This window comes from Telmatherina bonti (assembly GCF_933228915.1).
Source record: "Telmatherina bonti genome assembly, chromosome: 15".
In the NCBI taxonomy this organism is placed as follows: Eukaryota; Metazoa; Chordata; class Actinopteri; order Atheriniformes; family Telmatherinidae; genus Telmatherina; species Telmatherina bonti.
The window spans coordinates 32,371,527-32,393,381 of NC_136613.1; positions in this window are offsets into that span (position 1 = coordinate 32,371,527).

The following is a 21,855-nucleotide window of genomic DNA, read 5'->3' on the forward strand; positions in this document are numbered from 1 at the left end:
GATGAGAATTATCCACTGAGACATGGTGACAGGGTGGGGAACAAAGTGAGGGGTGTGCCCATTCAGGGATTCCGGACATGCCATTTAACAGTGGGGTGAGATTTGACGTTGGAAAAATCCTGAGTGTAATTTGTCAAAGCTGACACCAGCAATAGCCCGAAGCTGGAGCTGTGAAAGAATTAAGGTCTCGGTAGAACAGAGGAACTCCCATTTAGATCAAATTCTTTCCCAAAGCCAGATTTTTCTCCAAATCAGCTTGGAAATCTTGGGTGGGAAAAGAGAATGAGTAATCCTCTCCTCCTCTGAGACCAGATGTAGGAATCAAAATTTTCAAGAATCTAATTTTCTCCACATTTTCTACCATTTTGCATTCAATCATTAACATACACACACAACCACAAAAACTCAGTGTATTTACTAAGTACTGGTGTGTTAACCAGTGGAAGAGTTTTCAAGTGAACTCTGACGGTATTTTAGACACAAACTTAAAAATTGGCCTGGTTAGAGATATAATGGATTATTTTAATGGTCCCATTTGATCAGAACACTACACACAATTGGCACAGCCATTCTCTTAGTATTTCAAATACAACTTAAAAAAGTAGAAAACTAATAAACAAAACACAAACCAACTGTGCAGACCCAAGTTTTTTTTACTATCTTATCTGTATCTACGACTTTGTTAAAGCAACATTACCTAAGCTTCCATCTTTAAAACCCGGTTTCTGACTTGTTTTCTGTGCTTACTGATGTTCATAATGTGCATTTGTAGTATCGTCGTTGCCCTGCAGCATCCTGAGGCTCAGAAATCACACGTCACAACTTTTTATCCTCGTCAGTTTATTACAACCACCATGGAGTTTGGAGATAACCATGGAAACTTCAGTGTGCCAAGCCAGGATCAGTTCACCTTCCAGCAACTCTTCAGGGATTAGCATTAGCATTTCCTCTAAAAGCCTGGTCTGAAGGCAAAGGATCGACTCGTTCCCATTCCTCCTACCTTGTCCATACTGCAGGAGTTTTTGTCTACATTGCTTCAATTTAGGATCTATGTGCTTCGGCGTGCATTGTCATACAGTATGGAGACGCCTACGTAGCCCACTGTTCATGAAACGAGACAACCTGCCAAGTCAGACCACCATGTCCAGCCCTTTGTTGCCCAGCAACAGAAGATGTGACTTGTGTCAAAAGTTTAATAACTAAGGTGTTCCAGTTATTCAAAGGATCACCCCTCATTTAAATTTATGTTTTGAAATCCAAATGGAGCAAAAAATGTTATTTTTTTTCTTTTAACTTACCAGTTTCCTGAAACTGGAAACATTTTGTTGTTGAAACTTCATAAAACCACTTAAAAAGTCTGTGAATGTCAGATGTTTGATTTCACAGTTTCGGTGTCATTAATGTCTTTGGCTTTGTCTCCTCTTTACTAAAGCAAGGTAAACAAATCAAAACGTAGCTATTCCTCAGCACTAGACTGCTGATCATTTACCAAGATGTTGTGTGAAGTGAGTTTATGGAAGAAACGAAGCCACAAAGGATCCACCACCAATAGCCTCTGCTGCTTGCCAAATAGACTGTTAAGTTTATCTTTTTTTAGGGAGGTAAGTTGCTTGTATTTTGTTTTCTTTTAGTTTTGACAGAGGTTATCTCTTCCTTTAGATAGTTTTGAGTTGTTATTTTGGCCTTAACCCACCAACTAGCTGATTCATTTTCAGCTCCTTGTGCATGTGTTTTAAAAAAGCTCTTTAACCTTTAAAATCTGCATGATGTCTCTGTGGCTGATTAAAAATTCAGGAAGTTCAAGCAGCAACGTCCGGCGAAAGACTCCTATGTTAAAAAGATCAACTTCACAGCAGAAATAAACAGTTAACAGCCTGGTACAGAAACATTTTAGGTTTAGAAAGGTCAGGTTTACCTTCGTGATAACTGTGGGGGCAGCAAATGTTTTTCTAACTCTTCAGTTTAAAACTGATTTATTAGCAAAATTGGGCATAATTAGAGGCGTGTCCATTTGATTGACGGGTTCCCAATGTCTGGGTGCAAGAAGGCAGAGCGTAGCAGCAGCTGGTTAGCTTCTGTTAGCAAAGGGTTAGCTCAGTTAGCTCTTAGCTACAGGCAGGTTGGAGTTTGATAGTGTCAAAAATCCACCCCAACGCTCACAGTCCCCCTTTTAGCTCTGCCTCTTCGCTCTACCTTTCTTACTATTGTCCAGTAACAACAGTACACATGATGTTGCCAAGATGGGAACAGTGGGAACTACCCAACCAGCTTCTCTTCAGCTAACCTACGGCTGACACAAGGCTCCGTACATCTTATATATACAGTCTATGAGGAAGATGAGTAATATGACGGGGTCGTGAACAGTATAGTATGGCATCTTGGGGTAAAATGTTGGAAACCACTGCTTAATGGCACCACCTCATGCACCAGCAACACACGGGCTGTTTAAAACACTGTGACTAGTTCAGGAAAGAAACACAAGAGGACATTAACAGATGAAGAAAGGAGAGGAAAAACAGAAAGAAACTAGACAAGTCAACATTGGACTGACTTATACTGGCTGGTGAGAGCTCAGAAAAGAGACGGGATGAAGATGATGGCTGAATTAGTCATTAGAAGGTGAAAAACTGTGAAACTGCCAAAGTTCAGCAGAACTGCTTTAAAGCCCAGCTAACACAGTTAGGGGGATAAAAACCTGCTGATGTTACCGAAAACTGTGTTCAGTTTATTTCAATGTCACCCTCTATTCATGTTCTTCAACCTTAGAGTTCTGAACAATGTGGCCAAACTAAAAACATGTGGCTTCCTTTAAAATATCCCAGACATAACTTTTTAAAAAGTGCTGAAACACTACAGGAGGGTGTAAATAACAATTCTCATCATGATGTATCAGTTCACTATTTTTTTTTTCATTTTAATAGTTACTAATATCACAGATTCTGTCACAAAACAATTACTATTGGATTTGATTCAGTATCAACATTTAATGAGATACTACACTATATAAGACAATTACTTACATTTTTATAGGTATAAACTCAATTAGACTTTAAAATAAAAACAATCTGTTCCTTAGAAAATAACAAGCGAAGCACATTGTGGATGTTCAGCTATAAAATGTTCACATGATGGAGAAGCAAAGTGAAAGAAACATGTAAACTTTATTCCAATCCCAAGTGTCCACCCAGATATTTATACAACTACGTTATAATAAACACAGTAGTAAAGTCTGACTTCATGAGGATTCCCTCATCCAATCATCATGAGACATTTTTCTTGTTAGAACAGAGAAAATGGAAACAAATCAACCAGCAGACGATTGCTTGATACATATTTGATCAATGTTATCAACTTGTATTAATTATGTCAAGGTGTTGATCATTTAATCAATACATGATGGCTACATGGTGGTGTGGTGGTTGGCAACATCTACTCACAGCAAGCAGATTCTTGGTTCAGTGCTCAGCTGGGGGGAATGGTTTAAGTGGGCCTTTCTCTGTGGCGTTGACATGTTCTCCCCGCGTTATCTCTGGGTTCTCTCCAGGTACTTCCTGCTGACATGCATGTTAGCCATGTTAGGCTAATGCTAATTCTAAGTGTGAGTGCTTGTTTGCCTGACTGCATTGTGATGGACTGGTGACCTGTCCATGGTGTACCACCTTATGTGCACCTTATAATGCACATTTAAGACTGCAACAGGCTGACTAAATGGCTGTACAGAGTAAAAAGAAAAGTCAAGAACATCTAAAAGACACTAAATACATTAATAAAAAGCAGTTTTTCCACCTGTCAGCAGGTGAAAGTGAATGTACAAGGATCTCGCTGGATATTCTCGCAGATGCTGAACAGATTCTTTTCATTAATTCAGACCTTTGTCATGAAAACTGTTAACAAGTTTCCATCCCAGCTCAGAAAACATGGCATGCATTCCCTCTATGCTGTCATGGTGGCTTGACAACAGCCTGGTCCACAACATTATGGCCACTGCCATGGTCAAATTCTCAGTTTTTCCTTTGGTATACTTCGGATCAGTAGAAAATGATGTGATATTACCAGACCAGACAGCTGGCTGAAGGTCAACTAGATTTTCCATTAGAGAAAATTCAAGCTGTTGTGTGAAGATGTCCTCGCTTCTCAATATAGACACATTTATTCGTTCACTCAGTCATTATCCTATCCGCTTAGTCCGATGAAGGGTCGCTGGGAAGCTGGAGCCTATCCCAGCAGTCTTGGGGTGAAAGGCAGGGTACACCCTGGACGGCTCGCCAGTCCATCGCAGCATATAGACACATATATCACATAATGATATTACTCCTATCTAAGCATTAAATGATGTGAAAACAAATGTGCTTGCGGTAGTTAGTCCTCACCTGTCAGAGTTTGTGACCAGAAGCCCACAAACCTCTGTGTTTATATTCATACCAGTTTTTGTTTGGAGAATTTTTCTGGTAAAGATTAAATATACAACTGTTCCCACGTCTGTCCGGTAACTAAGTGGCCGTCTGTGTACTTTGATACGGTTGCTTAGGAACAAGCGCTGTTTGGGCAGATGCCTCGTGTGTTCCCAGGCCTGTTAGAGCACTCGCACAGACAGTGGAGAACATATTCTCACAGACAGAGCGAGCGAGTGTGGAAATGACGTACCTCTACAAACAGTATTTCAAACATGTGCCAAGATCAATTTTCATCAAAGGTCCACAAGGAATAGTATCCCACCATCTCCTGGAGGCGAGTCAAGTGTATTTTGGAGAGAAAAACGCTTGGAAGCAAATGTTTTATCCACAACGGTAGACATCACACAGCCCGTGTGTCAAGTTTACTGAAGGTTTTCAAGGTCTTTAACCCTGAGTGCAATGTAAAGTGAAGGTTTCATCATTTCACGGTCCAAAGCATACAATTAAACTTTTAAACTGGCCACATTTCAACACTCTGACTACCATTCTGGCAATGCACACGTGTTTTATTTGGACTTTTCTCATACTGAAGATGTACCTCCAAAATGAATTTGAAACATGTTAAAAGCCTAATAAATTCATTTTTGGCCATATTTAACATTATTTATGAGCAGTTTAATGACCAGTTTCATCGTTGTCTGTTTGCTTTAATCCAAGTGTCATCTGTTGTAAATTTGAGTGGTGTTGCTGCAGTGAAAACAACTGCTTGGGAACGGCTGCTATCACATGACTTTCATTTTATTCTTTCATCTTTTTCTTGTGTGAATCATCCTGCGACATCTGCCTACACGCTGTCTTACATGCACTTCATGTCCATATGTGCAGAAGAAAGAATTAGGGAACTTTGCTTGACCTTTAAGTCAGAAAACTAAATAATCGTTCTAAAGTTGAATGGCAGAGCAGGACATTTGATAATAGCCCTAGGAGCTCTGTGGAAACTGGAGAGTGGGTGGTGGCTCTGTTCTTCCTCTGCTCATCTACATCCTCTCCCACCGTGAGGTCAGAAGCATGTCAGCAGGCCCCGTCTGTGTCATTTGCTGCACGTCAGCTGGCAAAATAACCCCTCCAGCAATTTCCATTACCATAAATACCATGATTATTGAACACAGTGCAGCACATGGGGCTTTCATTAACTCGTTCAGATCTGATGCAACATATGTGGGTTTTTACCTTTCAAGCTTGATGAAACATAAGTGTTGGATCAGTTTCCAGTTAGGAGGCAGGCTGTCTCCAGTTTTTTTTTTTTTTTTTTTATTCTAGTGTGGTTTGTCTGCCGCTGGTTTCAGCTTCATGTCTGCAACCAGCATATTATTTATATATATTAGGAGTAGAATTTTAATGGGTTAAATACCATTATTTAATGACAGAAAAACTAACAATTTAAAAAAATAATGCATTTAATCAATGTCAATGCTTTTAAATGACCTATATTTAGCCATTTTTCAGACCATTTTAGTGAGTATAATCAAAGAAAAAGTGACTGTCAACTAACAAGTCCAGCAACCTTAGGGCAGAGATGTATAAAGTAGAAGTAGAAAGAAGAAATCCTGTTCAGCAGCTCTTTCCAACCAGTCACCACACCAAGCCAGGTGAATGTAATCAGCTCAGCTCCACTGCAGGTAGATGAGCCTGTTGGTGAAAACACCTGTTCTAAATGCAGCGGTAGATCCAAAATCATGGCGGCACTTCTACTTTATCTTTACTTTTACTTCTACTTTATCTTTACTTTTACTTCTACTTTATCTTTACTTTTACTTCTACTTTGTCTTTACTTTTACTTCTACTTTATCTTTACTTTTACTTCTACTTTGTCTTTACTTTTACTTCTACTTTGTCTTTACTTTTACTTCTACTTTGTCTTTACTTTTACTTCTACTTTATCTTTACTTTTACTTCTACTTTGTCTTTACTTTTACTTCTACTTTGTCTTTACTTTTACTTCTACTTTATCTTTACTTTTACTTCTACTTTGTCTTTACTTTTACTTCTACTTTGTCTTTACTTTTACTTCTACTTTGTCTTTACTTTTACTTCTACTTTATCTTTACTTTTACTTCTACTTTATCTTTACTTTTACGTCTACTTTATCTTTACTTTTACTTCTACTTTATCTTTACTTTTACTTCTACTTTGTCTTTACTTTTACTTCTACTTTGTCTTTACTTTTACTTCTACTTTATCTTTACTTTTACTTCTACTTTATCTTTACTTTTACGTCTACTTTATCTTTACTTTTACTTCTACTTTATCTTTACTTTTACTTCTACTTTGTCTTTACTTTTACGTCTACTTTATCTTTACTTTTACTTCTACTTTATCTTTACTTTTACTTCTACTTTATCTTTACTTTTACTTCTACTTTATCTTTACTTTTACTTCTACTTTGTCTTTACTTTTACTTCTACTTTGTCTTTACTTTTACTTCTACTTTATCTTTACTTTTACTTCTACTTTATCTTTACTTTTACTTCTACTTTGTCTTTACTTTTACTTCTACTTTATCTTTACTTTTACTTCTACTTTATCTTTACTTTTACTTCTACTTTATCTTTACTTTTACTTCTACTTTATACACCTCTGTTTAGGGGTGATATTGGAGACTTTTTGTCTTTGTTTGATGTGAAAGAACATTTCGTTTACCGTTAGCAGCAGTCGCAACGTAAGCCCCTCCCGTCCAGTAGAACACACTAGAAGTTTGTTAACCCCTCTGCTGCATGACCAGACTGAAGTTCCACTGACTGATCCCCTCCTGGTTTACTGTCTGATATCGGTGCCTAAGTGTGAACGGAAACGTGTTAAAAGTTTAAATGACTGTACTCTGATCATGAGCTGAAGCTCAGTTAAAGTACTTAGAATAGCACAAACTTTAGGTCTGTTTAGTTCAGGGATGTTTTCTGTTTTTTTTTTTTTTTTGTTTTTTTTTACTGCTTTAAAATTAAATGCATTTTTCCAGATATTATTATTGTAATGCTGATGTTTGCGTTTGTTAGTTGATTCTGTCATCCACCATATATATCTATCTATATATATATAGATAGATATATATATGTATATAAAATAGTGTATTTCAGTGATAACTAACATCTCCAGCTATTAGTATATTTCATATTCAGTCTGCTCATGGAGAAAAGATGATCAATGAGGACCAATGTGAGTGTATTTGGACAAGAGTGGAGATGGCAGCAGCGCTCCTCATTGAGAAGAATAAAGTATACATACGTAAATATCGGTCACCACAAGTTTCCATGAACACCAGAAACAGTCACTCGATTTTGAATACTTTTTTTTTTTTTGGAAATACTGTTCATTTAGAGGGGACTGAAACCCCTCGAAGTACATCTTCAAAGAAGCCAAGTTATTTTCCAAGCTCTCACATGTGCATCAATGTAGTCGGGGTATCAGGAAATCGTGCACTGCTAAACGTTCCATGTTATTTGGAAAGCAAACTAAATGCGTTGATGTTCATTACGTTAATTTTTCTGTCCCACCCTGAACATACACACACACACATTACCTGTCTGGGTAGTGGGAGCAGTGGATCATTAATAGCTGGTTTATGTGTCTTCTGCCATCACAATTTTGGGACTTTGGCACCTAAAAGGGTAACACATGTCAAATGTATATCCGTAAAGATGTTTGTAAACCTCAAGTTGTTTGATTAAATATTTTCATATGACACATCAGGAGTGAGTCACACCCAGCAGGAGTTGGTTCCCTGTAGGGTTTCCGACTGTTCGACTTGCTGACAAGTTCTGCATCCTCACAAAGCCTCTCTTCCAGTAGGTTTACTCATCTCTGACTGGCAAAATGAGCCTCATTTTCTGGCAAAAAAAACTTAACCTAGTAACGGCAAGAGGAAAACGTGCTGTCTGACGTCTCAGAAGGTGTACAGTTGTGTTCATATGTATTCATCCCCTTTCATTAAAGAAGGAAAAAAACAGCTGCCTGTAAAACAAGCTGAAATTGACTAAAGTAATAATAAATAAAAATTTTATGAAAATCTTTACATTATTTTCTAATTCTGGTTCAATAGAAATATTTTTTTAAAAGCAAACAAATCAGATAATTTATTACATATTCCATCAGTCATAAACTAATATTTAGTTGAACAATCCTTTAATGTTTCCGCTCCAGTCAGGTGTTTTCTGTTCCTCTCTGTCAGACTTCTGCACCTGTTGACAGGTATTTTGTCCCACTGTTCAACAGAAAAATGCTCTAATTTGTCCAGGACACATTTGTTTGGTTGTTTGTTTTTTTGTTTTTCTTTCTTCAACTCAGTTAAGAAAATTACTAAATTATATTTTTGCAAATTTTTAGTTATTTATCCTTTTTTAAGTTTTCAGTTATTTTAGTGACTGTTGTAAATTCAGCCTTTTCTTTAATGAAAGACATATGAGCACAACTGTATGTTAATGGCAGATCTTTCCAGCCCAGAACAGACTTCCCAGAAATAATTTAGATAGCTAACTGAGCGGTCAGACGTAACGGGTTACCAGTTAGCTAAATTTGGCCCACGGGCCCTACTGTAGGCCTGAGACAGTGAAATTGACTAAAGAATCAGGACAGCAGCTAAATCTTTTTCCTCACCTAAAGGTGGACAAATCAGAAAAAGATGGCGGTGCACAATGCTGTGTCATCAGCACTGTCCCAGACAACATGTCGGACTTCCATCTAAGAAGCTTCCTGTCACCTTTCCACCTTTGCTCAGACAGTGCAAGTAGCCTTGGCTAGGCCATGTCTGCAACATAGTAGCATCCCAAAAGACATTCTCCCTGCTGAGCTGTCCTCTAGGAGAAGAAGCTCTGGCCATCCACAGCGACACTACAAGCACATCTGGCCCTCAGCGGTGACAGCTCATCTTTGGAGGATGACCTGCTGGCCATGCATGATGCAGAGGTGTCCTGAATGAACGCCATAAAACAGGCAAAGACGAGCTGTTGAATGCAGCATGAGGAAATCGAGCATTCAGAAAACAAAGAGTTCAACAGACAGGAAAGGAACTACAGATGCTCCCTTTGCAACACAGACTGTCATTCCTGCACTGGTCCCTACAGCCAAAGCACCAAGGTGTAAAGTCATGATCAACCCTGATCAATGAGGGTGATCAGGTGATGCAGTTGCTGGTATTTTTGGAAATGCGCCAGCTGATGAACTACTAACTAGCCACATGGAAATCACTTCCCATTTAATATCGCTTCAATTGAATACCTTTAATATAATAGGGTGAACAGAGATCAGAGGTTGAGGCGTACTCAGTGAACTTGACACTTGACACAGTAAAAGGTTGCCAGGATTAGACACCGGATCTGACACACGAAATGGGTTTGGGCCATCTCTAATTAGTATAAAATAAGAATAGGAAGCAGTGCTTCCTCAGTGCAGAACGCAGTATAAAGCTGTGAAATTCATATTAAAAAGCACCACACAGAACTTTATCCATATAACTAGAGCCAGCACAACACATTAGCACGTCACTGTATCTTTAATATAACGAATCCAAACCAGCTCTGAAGCGGCCGCTAAATAAAACTGTGCAGAGACGGTGCAGCAGACCAGACGTTTGCTTTCAAACCAGACATTCAAGGTGACATATCTATTATTAATAACACGAGAGTCTCTGAAAACATGATGTTTAAGTTTTTTGAGATGCAATAAAACATTTACAGAAAATTATTTCTACCAAAGGTTTTCAGTTTTTCACGGCTCATGCATCAAAGTGCAGCCTAGTGAAGACTTTGCCCATCTTCCTTCTTATTCTCCTTATTTAAATAAACCAAATAAACAAATTAACCCTGACCAACCCAAATCCCACACCACCTAAAGGAGAAAGAGGCAGAACTGGAAGGAAAACTGTGTGATTACTGTGACACAGTGTCGAACACATCATGCATCACAGGAAACATGACTAACATCCAGCGGAAAGATAATTCACACACTGAGTCATTTCCCACAAACGCAACATTTTTGGAAGTGCTCAGAAATAAAACATGAACGTAAGCGTTATGCCAGACATACTGATCGACTCACAAAGTGTGGAGCAGAGATCCGCATCCACGCACCTCTGGGACTGGAGTCCTGCAGGTTTTAGAAGTTTCCCTGCTGAATTAGCAGACTTGTGCCGATGATTAGGTCATTACCAGGCTGGTGCAGAAGCTGCTGGAGAACCAGCTCATTACCAGTTCATTACCAGTTCCAGTTCACTGGTAATATTCCAGGAGGAAACTGGTCCGAGAGGTCCAGATGATCCCAAACATAGATTGTTACCTGCTGATTGAAAAAGATCATTATTACTCTGTTAATTAACATCCTTTTTGGGGCTGCACTGTGGCATAGTGGTGATTAGCATTGTGGCCTTACAGCAAGAAGGTCACTGGTTCGATTCTTGGGGTAAGGCTTGGTCAGTGGCCTTTCTGTGTGGAGTCTGCATGTTCTCCCCGTGTATGCGTGGATTCTCTCCAGGTACTCCATCTTCATCCCACCATCCAAAGACATGCATGTTAGGTTAACTGGTTACTCTAAATTGCCCCTAGGAGTGAGCGTTAGTGGTTGTTTGTCTCTGTGTGGCCCTGCGATGGACTGGCGAGCTGTCCAGGGTGTTCCCTGCCTTTCACCCAAAGCCAGCTGGGATAGGCTCCAGCTTCCCCGCGACCCTGAATTGGAATAAGCGGTTCAGAAAATGAATGAATGAATAATATCCTTAATATAACCATTAATGTTCTCAGTGGATGAAAGTTTATTTTCAGCTCAAGCTGATGATTTCTGAAAAAAACAAACCTGGAATTTTTCTCCCCCAGATTCCTCGACTTTAACACAAAACACATCAAAAATTATATTAGAAGCTAAATTTAGCCACGTTATTTCTTCCATCCACTCACAAGCCAAACAGCCTGGTGATCTTTATCTCCTTCATCCTGACGTGCACACATCTGCTTGCACACAGGGGAGAACCCTTCCACCAGCTGACAGAGAGCATGTGGAGACACAAAAATATCCGTTTTGTGAAGCCGCCGCTTCCCTCCGCGTGTCTGCGATGAAAAAGTTCATAATTATAATGACATCTCCAGTCTTCACAAACCGTCCCTCCATCCACCAAAACAAACGGAAGAACTGCAGCCCCACGTTCACAGTCTATTCACCAATGTCTCTGCTGTATCCTACACGTGGTCTAGAACTGGTCTAGACTGCAGCTGGATCTCTTAACCAATCATTTTTCAAGTGCCAACCAATCCCGATGCTGATTGGTTACCATGGAGAAACTTGTGTTGTTCTCGACCATTGGTACATTTCATTCAACCTGACCATCGTAGGGCTGCCAAGATTCCTCAGTGGACGATTTAAACTAATAAAATAGTAAAAGACTAGATCTGGAATATCGCTTTAAACCCAAGTACTGCGTGAAGCAGGGGTTTTGTATCAACAACACGTCCTCATTAACTCCATAATTCTTATTCTGACTTATATCTGACTGCTGTTTGGAGAAAAACATCCTTCAGGCCTTCTGTTTATGCAAACAGGGAGAAGGCAGATGGTGCAGACCAGGTCTATCAACAGCTAAATGAACAATATGACTTTACACTTACAGGACCTGTAGAAGTTTGCAAAAGGACGAGTGCTTTCATAAGACACTAAAAAACTAATGCAGAAGGAACTAAATTTATTCTTCAGTTTTGAACTCTGAGGACGTGTCCACTGTCATGTCTCAGTTCCTGGTTTCATCGCAGGATCCAGTACCTGGCCAGCCCATTATCTGATCATTTTAAAAGCAGAACCGCGGCAGCCAATGTGCACAAGCGACGTCTCCAAGAACACCAAAACACACAACATCGTGTCCATCGTGTCTGATTGACACTGCAGGTAAACATCTCATTGTTTAAATATCTTTTTCCCCAATTACAGGAAATGACTTTTTCCCATTTTCAACAGAAAAATATTACGTTACAAACATGTTAAAAGCAGATGAAGTCTGCATCAAGTTCAACTGAACTGCATCTTTTCAAAGGGAATCTGCATTCCCTGCAGATGTTCACTGCTCATCCTATAAGAGTAGATATACAGTTTACAGCTGTCAGAGGGAGTCCGACCACTCTGGACTGCTGGGATCGGACCACAAACTAAAACAAACTAACAGCTTGCGATCTGGCAAGAGTGTGATCTCATAAATCTTAAAAGCATCCAGCAGGCTGGAGACTCCTTTAGTACACGTTCACAAGACAGTGTTTACCATTTTTCTTTGTCTCTTTCCAACTCGTTCCCAGTTTGTTTCAGGTTCCAACATCAACATTTACGAGCAAAGCCATCCTGCAGCCAGACTTAATGGGTTTAACTTGTAATCGTTCTGCAGCTTCTTTTGTTTTTGTTTCTTTGTTTGTGTGACTGCTCATAAGGAGAGTTCAGGATTTAGCCAAACATCATATTCACTGGTATGACAGCTCGCCGGTACAAACTGTCCAAAAAACTCAATCTGGGAAAGTGCCGACACATCTGAGGTCAGACTGTAAACTCAACATGGGACTTTATGGCATAGAAAACAAAGGGAACAAATATTTTAATGATAATAAATGAATGATAATATATAATAATAACAATAATAATAATAATAATAATAATAATATATGAAATACATTATAAAAATTCAAATAGGAAAAATAGAAAGGGTTCCTTATCAGCTAATCTAACCTATTTCATTTTTCTTTTTTTTTATTCGTGAATTTCTCTGAAGATAAAAGAAAAAAGAAAAGACCAGAGGACAGACACAGAACACTCAGTGTCACAAATGTCCTTTTGTCTTTTCCCAGACCTCCAGCAAGCAGCTCATTTCCACCCAGGTTGTGTTTTCCAGCCGATGTTCTGGTCCTACATTCATTTCATATGGATCCACTATCAGATTCTCAGTGTCTCGGCTATATTGTGATGTTTGTTGACTCATTGTATCCTAATTTCATTCTCCCGTTCTGGATGAAAGTATCTGGAATGTTTCCAGGATCCAGATTTATCTGATACCTTGTGAAACCTGTTGGGACATCCTCGCCATTTATTGTGGCGTTAAATACATTTATACTTTCTTTCTTTTTTTGGTTCACATAACAAAGAAAAAAATAGCAGAAGAAAATAACAAGGAAAAAATATTTTCTTTCTATTTCTACAGTTCACTTCACCAGAAATGAAAAAGAAAACTCATTAATACTTGACCCCGCCCCAACCCCCAGCCCCGCTGAAAGCGGCCTTCAGAAAACTCCTGGATCCAGATTAGACCTGGATCTGTTTTATAGAATCTAAGTCAGACCAAAACCAGTGAAAATCAGTCCAGTTGTTTTTGCATAAAGTTGCTGAGAAACAAACAACCAAACAGACAGAAAAACATAAACGACAACAGAAATCTAACCTGAGTGGGAAGAAACCAACACACACACAGTCTTCTCTATATACTCTACGTTAGATCAGACACTTATCCTTTTTAACCTGAATGAATTTATTTCTTATTTACATCATTTCAGTCCTAAACCAGAATTCCCCTTGAAATATAAAGAGTTTAATTTGCCGTGAGAGCTCCGATCCAAACAGAAAGACCGTCTATTTATTTCGAGTTTAACACCTCGGTTCTGTTTCTGAGCTGGACACCATTTTTTTTTTCTTTCCAGGAGCCTCATCACAGCGTTTCAAAGCAATAAAGTTGACTGACTGAAGTGGTGCAAGCCGAGTCTGTTTATTACAGTCTTAACTAAGAGGGATTAAAAGTGGTTTTGGTTACCTCATATAAGTGCAGCATGTCCACAGGAATTGAATTACAAACCCCCTTCTCACCTTGACTGGTAACCCGAAACCCAAACTTTATGCTGAGAAATGTGGAGCTGGCACAAACAGATAATCTCTCCCCTCCTCACCACAAACCGCATGCCGCCTGCTCTCAGGAACACATGCTCGCTTCTTCAACTTGAAGCCAACATGCACATTTATTCCCACCTCCGCTGCTGAACAAGCTGAGCAATTACAAAGGCTCCATTGATGTGGGAGACGAGTAATTTACATCCATGACAAGTATGAGGAGATGGAGGCTTAATCTCAGCTTCAGAGAAACTTAGTCATTCAAGCCCTCATTGCCCTTATTTTCTGGCAGCTGCTAAAATAAAATGATCTATTCACAGAGCATTTCACCACAGATACATGTGTTGGTAAGTGTGGTGAAATTCACCATGAGTAATCCGCTCTCAGTTGGTGCGAGGCCGCTGGAACCGAAAGGTCTTCATTAGGTCAAACTATGTGGCCTTGTACGAATTTCTACCTCGTTAATTTTACTGTGGGCCTTGCCCTCCTCGTCACCTATCCTGGGATCTCTTTGTAAAGCGATCCTATCATTTCGTGCCATGTTTCTCGAACACATACGCCATCTATAAATCACAGCAGTGCAGAGGGCCCTGTCGGTTTCGCCGTTCGGCTTGCCAGCAGGTTTGAGCATGAATGGTTTTTCTGGATTCTCTCTGCAGGCCTGTTAGCATGACGCTGCTTAATAGCACTCAAGTAAAACTGCAACCGCCTCGCAGATTGTTTCATACATCCAAGGCAGCGTGCTACTTACAGCGTTCGAATCTAAAGGCTTACACATCCAATGTCCTCAACCGGTTTAGGTTTGGAGGATTGTAGTTCATCCAAGATGACTTTGTCTTATCATAATACAGTTCAACTAAGTCTGAGCAGCAGAGCTGATTAGAAAAATGTTGGGAAATTGTAAGAAAAGAGAAAAGTGAAAGATATCTTTCATTAAGATAAGCAGTGCCAGTGATCAGTCAGCAGATTCAAGGCTTGTGTTGGAGTTGCAGTGACAGCTTTTCTTCTTTTTATTCTTTCTTTCTTGTCTGCACATTTTGTGATAAGAAGCAGAATAAAATAAAAATGGAATAGACATATAGAGATGGTTCATCTAAAACCATGTTTAAATAAATACAACTTTTTCCACCGGGATGCCACCTGGTGGCGCCGCCAAGCTTCGCTTTACGTGACAATTTGTATGGAAGCTTTGACAGACAGTTGCCATACAGTGTTTTCAGAAAATGGACGTGGATATAATTTACAACCAAATAAAATGCAGAAAACAAGTAAAAAAATAATAACATATAAAATCAGTCATTCCAAGTCTAACGTGACTTTAAACACACCGGCCTTTTCAAACAAACATTGAGGCTGATTTAGCAAAGAAACTGAAAAAACTGGGCTAACGGTTCTCCCCATATTACATTACTATTTACTATTTATTTACACTTATATGGTAAATAACGTTATACATCTTCACCTAATTATTTTGTCGATATTTTTTATACTATTTTGGTTGTTTGTTATATAAGATGATAAATAAATGGATGGATGGATGGATGGATAAATGTATGTATGTATGTATGGATGGATGGATGGATAAATGTATGTATGTATGTATGGATGGATGGATGGATGGATGGATGGATGGATGGATGGAATGATGGATGGATGGATGGATAAATGTATGTATGTATGGATGGATGGATGGATGGATAAATGTATGTATGTATGTATGTATGGATGGATGGATCGACGATGGATGGATGGATGGATGGATGGATAAATGTATGTATGTATGTATGGATGGATGGATGGATCGACGATGGATGGATGGATGGATGGATGGATAAATGTATGTATGTATGTATGGATGGATGGATGGATCGACGATGGATGGATGGATGGATGGATGGATGGATGGATGGATGGATGGAATGATGGATGGATGGATGGATCAAATTCAAGAGTAGATGCAGCCTCTTCAACCTAAGAAACCTCAGTCGTGGTCCTGGAGGGATGGAGTCGTGCAGGTTTTAGATGTTTCTCTGCTGCAACGCAGCACTGTGGGTAGTTAGCAGATGTTTTAATCAGGTGTGTTGCAGCATGGAAACATCTAAAACCTGCTGAACCAGGATTCTGGATCCCTGCTTTAACCTGCTTTGTCTAGACCGATGTGCTTCGAGGGGGTGCCTATCCTGTCCCCTTTCCTTTGTGCATGTTCCCGCTCCATTGAGATGATGCATCACTGTGGAATCGCCAAACAAAATGGTTGATTTAACAGAATTCATTGAAATGCAAGAGTGGAACAATCAAACAACCCATCTTGATCATGTGACTGTTCTGGCGTTGCCCATTCCTTGCAAAACATTGTGCTTTTCCAGCCGTAACCATAGAAATTCTGTCTGTTGTTATTTTCCACAATCACTAAAAGAAAAAAAAAACAACTCAGTTAAGACTCTCAGTTAAACAACTCTTCTTCTGCTTTGCAGCCTCCAGTTTCTGCTGATTTAAAGAAACTTCCCATTTATTTCTTCCCATCAATCACTGGCTGTCAACCAGCACCGTTGTGTTGTGCAGAATTCCACACCAGATAAACTTGGATTTCTGGGAAGGTAGACACGAAGTGGCCACACTATTTCATTTCCTGTGAAACACATTGTGTTTGTAGATTAGACTCTTGCTCAGCATCTCCCGCCGCATGATGAAAACACATAAACAGAAGAGCCCAGAACACACTGATACAAAAGGAAATGTTTCTGATTATCAATCTGTGGTAAGCAGTCAGTCTGTTGATCCAGCTCTCCTTTGCTCTAAATGTTGGAACAGGATTTTCTGCTGGATTGGTTTTGGATGCGATGCCGTCCTTGTGGTGTTTTAATAAACCAGTTCTTGCTGGGAGCCGGCCTCAGGTTTTCAGATTGAAGCATCGTGGGAAAACTTGCTATCCTTTCATCTTCCTTCTTAGTATTTGCTCTCACACACATATTAAAATCTGTATTTGTTATTATTACACCTTTTGCACCCTTACTTCCTCCGACTAAACCATCCTTATCTGCCTGTTTTCCTTTTGTCTGAGTCATCCTCTGCTTTATCTCTGTTGCTTGCATGTCGCCATCATACTTCACCTGGATGGGGGGGGGGGTTAGGTAATGTTGAATTTTTAGCTTGTGACTCATTCTTTTAAAAAGCAATGATGTCATCCCTGAATGGCGTTAAAAAGTAGCCCGATTGGAGGCATTCACCCGTGGCAGACTGCGAGATAAAATCCCTGCACGGTGTTGGAACTCTTTAAAATTGCATAGCCCCACTTTTCATCCCCTACCCCCATTTTTCCTGTGGTCTCCCACTTTTCCTCGCCTACAGTAATGGACCTGCTTTGTTCACTCAGCAGCAGGCTACATGTTCCGAGGCCAGATGGTCCGATTTAGGTGGCATGCTGAGGGAAAGAGTAAATAAGAATAATGCCTGCGAGTATAGGCGTGGGTTGAGAGAGAGGCACGCCACACATAAATGATTGCCTCATAGACAAAGTGTGTCCCTTTGGAAGGATGTGGAATTCAGTTTCTCTCCGGGAGCAGGCTCATTGCTGGGTCAAAGTTCATTTCACACAGCTAGCTGGTATATGGGCCATGCATGAGTTCCTTAACAGCAGCTGTGTTTACAGCCAGGCTACATGCATACAGGAAAACAGGCCGCCGTCCTGCCACTACGTCCTCTCCCCCTCTTTGGCTTTCATCTTGCCCCTATGCTGCATGTTCAAGAACAACACAGAGGCTTAAAAAGGTTTAACCCTTCAAGCTCCTTTTCTTATTGGAAATGATGACAGGAAGCATCAGTGTTTCATTGTGTGCTGCTTTGGATCCTTTACTGCCATTGTGGAAGACACCTGCATGTTCATGCTTTAGTGCAGAGATGTTACAGGTACGGCTGTTTAACATCAGCACTTTGGAGATTGTAAGGATGTTCAGATGTAAATCACAGGTCAACACTGTTACTTTACAATCTCCAAAGTGCTGATGTTAAACATGATGCCTGGAGAGCAGTAATGTGTCCTCATTCTTTTAATGAATGAGATTCATGCTTTATCTTAGAGCACAAAACCTTTCTGCTGTTATTTTTGTCTCAGGAACTAGTTTTGTGGAGGGGCCTTTACTTGAACCCCAAACGTTGTATTTGAGCATTAAGGGTGCATCCACATCAGGACAGTCTGCTAGACTCAGTCCGACTGGGGACTCGGCCCAGCTGTGGGGGGGGGTATCTACGCAGACCCAGATCGCGTTCATGCTGCACTTTGGTCAAACCAGCTAAACCATTAGAATAATATATCCCCATTCCCACCAGAGGTGGCGCTGCACTAGTATTTAGCAAAAGAGAGGACAAGACCTACATGAAGAAGAAAACTTCAACATGGAGATGAAACTATGGCTGTTTTGGGTTTTTATTGTGTCTTATGCAAGTATCCTGCAGAAATCCACTGCAACAATGGGCGCAGTATGAACACCAGACGAGGCAGAGGACCCTTAACGCCATCTCTATGGATTTACCCACAATGCAATGCTACGCTAAATGCAAGAAGTGACTTTTTTTGTAGTCCGCTTCCTGTATTTGGTCCGCTTGAAACAGACCGAGACCTGTGTTTGTAGACGGACCGAGTCTGCTTCTTTGATTCAAATCAGAATTTGTTTAGTGCATTCACATAGACAAAACTTAGGAAGGGTGTGGTGGTTATACACACACATATGCGTACACACACACACACACACACCATTCCACCAGCAGCAGCCTGAAGCGTTGATCCTGACAGCAGGATGGATCCATGTTGTCATGATGTTTCCAGCAGATTCTGATCCTACCATGTGAATGTGGAGCTGAACTGGAGACTCATCAGACCAGCAACGTTTCTCCATCTTCTATTGTCCAGTTCTGGTGAGTCTGTGTGAATTGTAGCCTCAGTTTCCTGTTCTTACTGACAGGAGGGAACCTGCTGTGGTCTTCTGCTGCTGGAGACCATCTGCTTCCAGGCTGGACGTGTGATCTGTGTCATCATGTTCAATGTCTGTCTGTTAAATCTCTGACAAGTTGTCCTTGAACCCTGGATTCCCCCCTTGTGGATTAATAAAGTGTTCTTGTTAATATCAGAGATTATATTCTGCAGATCTTGGTTGGAACCAGTGCTTACTGGACTTCCTGTTGTCTTTTTATCATCTCCAAGCAGTCTGTCCATTCTCCTCTGACATCAAGCAGACATTCTGGTCCAGACAACTGCTGCTCGCTGGATATTTTCTCTTCTTCAGACCTTCACTGTAAACCCAGGAGATGGTTGTGTGTGAAAATCCCAGTAAATACTCAGACCTACAACCATGCTGCATTCCAAGTCACTTAAATCTCCTTTCTTCCTCATCCTGATGCTCAGTTTGAACTTCAGCAACTCTTCACCATGCCTACATGACTAAAAGCTGCTCCTGTGTGATTGTAAATTTAGACATTTTGTGTTAAACATCTGAACATGTGGACCAGATAAAGTGGCTGATAAATGTAAACATGAAAGCAGGGTGACACGCTGATACTATCAGGAATTCTACCATTGTGTGGTTAAAAGGTCAATGAGATGGTTTGAGAATCATATTAATCTGACTCGGATCTTCCTGCATGATGCAGTTTGCAGTTTGCTGCCGAGCAGAATGGAGCCTGCCAGCAGGAAGAACTGCATCACGCTTTCACACAGAGCAAGACGTGGAATTTTTCTAAAATGTTCAACAGATTTAATAAAGCAAAGAACTTGGACTGACTATAGATTCTCTTTCTGCTGGGAAACTTTAAAGCCCCTGAGGCGACCCTGATGAATGTGTTCATAACCGCGGTAGATTTCAGAGCAGAGCATAGGAAGCCCAATCAAGCTAGTTCGACCTGCTGAGAGGTGAGGGAGCAGCCTGTAGTCGAACAACTGCTGTTGAACATGTTAAGAACTTTAGAGCAGAGCAGACTGATGTTTTCCATGTTCTGCAAGAGAAAAAGTTCACAAGAGGTCAAGCATGGAGACTCAGACATTTTTGCTTCCCTTTTATTTGCGATCTGTCTGAAGATGGCAAAAGCAATTAGCTTCTCGTGGCGACTCAGAGTTCAGGAGTTTTCTGTTTCCTTCTCACCCAGGCGAAGAATGAAGAACGCTATTACCACCTTTCAAACGAAGTTCACCCTAAGTGTCATTTTCACTCATAAAAAGCGCTCGTGACTCCTGTGCAATTACGGAAAGTGTGAGTTTCAAAGCCAGACAGAATGTCTGCACGCCCTCAAACACAGCTCAAGCCCCTGTCACCAATTTATTAACTCAATTTAACACTTATAACACCCAAAAGGCAAGTGCATGTGTTTCATCCTGAATGGTCTCACCCTTTGAATGTGTGACCTCACATAGTTATCCCACAACATGACAATAAAAGACATCTGCAAGGATAAAATGTGATTATGGTGAAGTTTAACATAAAACACAGCAAAAAAAAAAAAAAAAAAAACCCTTTCCTCTCAGTCGTTTCATTACAGACTTTCAGTTCATGATCCGTCCCGCATCCCTCCATCTGGCTACGCAGAGGCTTTGCAGCCCCTTCCGCACGCACATTCAACATTTTATGTGTACAGCTGTTGCTAATCATGCAGGTGCCTGATTGGCTGACAAGCCCCGCTGCTGGCTGATGGGAAGGCCTGTTCATGTGACCAGCTGTAGAGTTTTAGATGAACTGCAGTCAAAAGGAAAAGGTGACAATCACTTCAACACCCCCCACCCCCACCCAAACACAACACTTCCGTAGCCAAGACTCCAGTTGGAAGGAAAGACTTAAATGTCCTGCGTCCCTCTCTCATCCCCCACCCTACCTCCTGTTAATCATCATCTGAGTCATCACCAATATCATTCTGCTCCGTGGGACAGAGCAGGCTTCCCAAAAGCTGTGGTGAGGAGGGGAGGGGGCTAAGCTCTGCTATCATTTACCATCTGATCTCATATTCTGGGTGCAGTGTTGTAGTTTTGTACACAGTATGTATCTTTGGTCGCATCTCTTCGTGCCCGATCGCATCTAGATGTGAACATCTCCCGCAGCCCTCATAAGGCCCGCTTGGTCTCTTGCTTTCAGTCCATTGGTGAGCTATAATTCTCCCAAACACATCATATCTTTCTGTGGGCCCAGAACAAATAGTTAAGCTTGTGGGAGGGCCCCATGTGGGTTTCTAGTGAATTCCATTTCAAGGAACACACATTGTTCCTTAATAAGGCTTTAAGTCAGTCCCAATACTGCAGATGTCCTGTTGGACAAGAACAATGTCTGTTCCGTCCCCACACTAAACAACATGCCAGTGGGCTGCACAGGAGAGCAAATTGAGATGGACACAATCATCTTGTTGGCTTGAAAAATTAAAACTAATTAATGTTTGCAAGTTCAAGTTTGATTTATATTTTTCTAGCAAAAACTGCTAAATGTAAATATTATGGATTAAACGTCCAATTCTCTTTGGCTAAAAATCAACTTTTCCACTTTGTAAACATGTTCATATTCTGTTTTTGATGTTAAAAAGACTTAAAATGGAATCAGCCATCGCTACT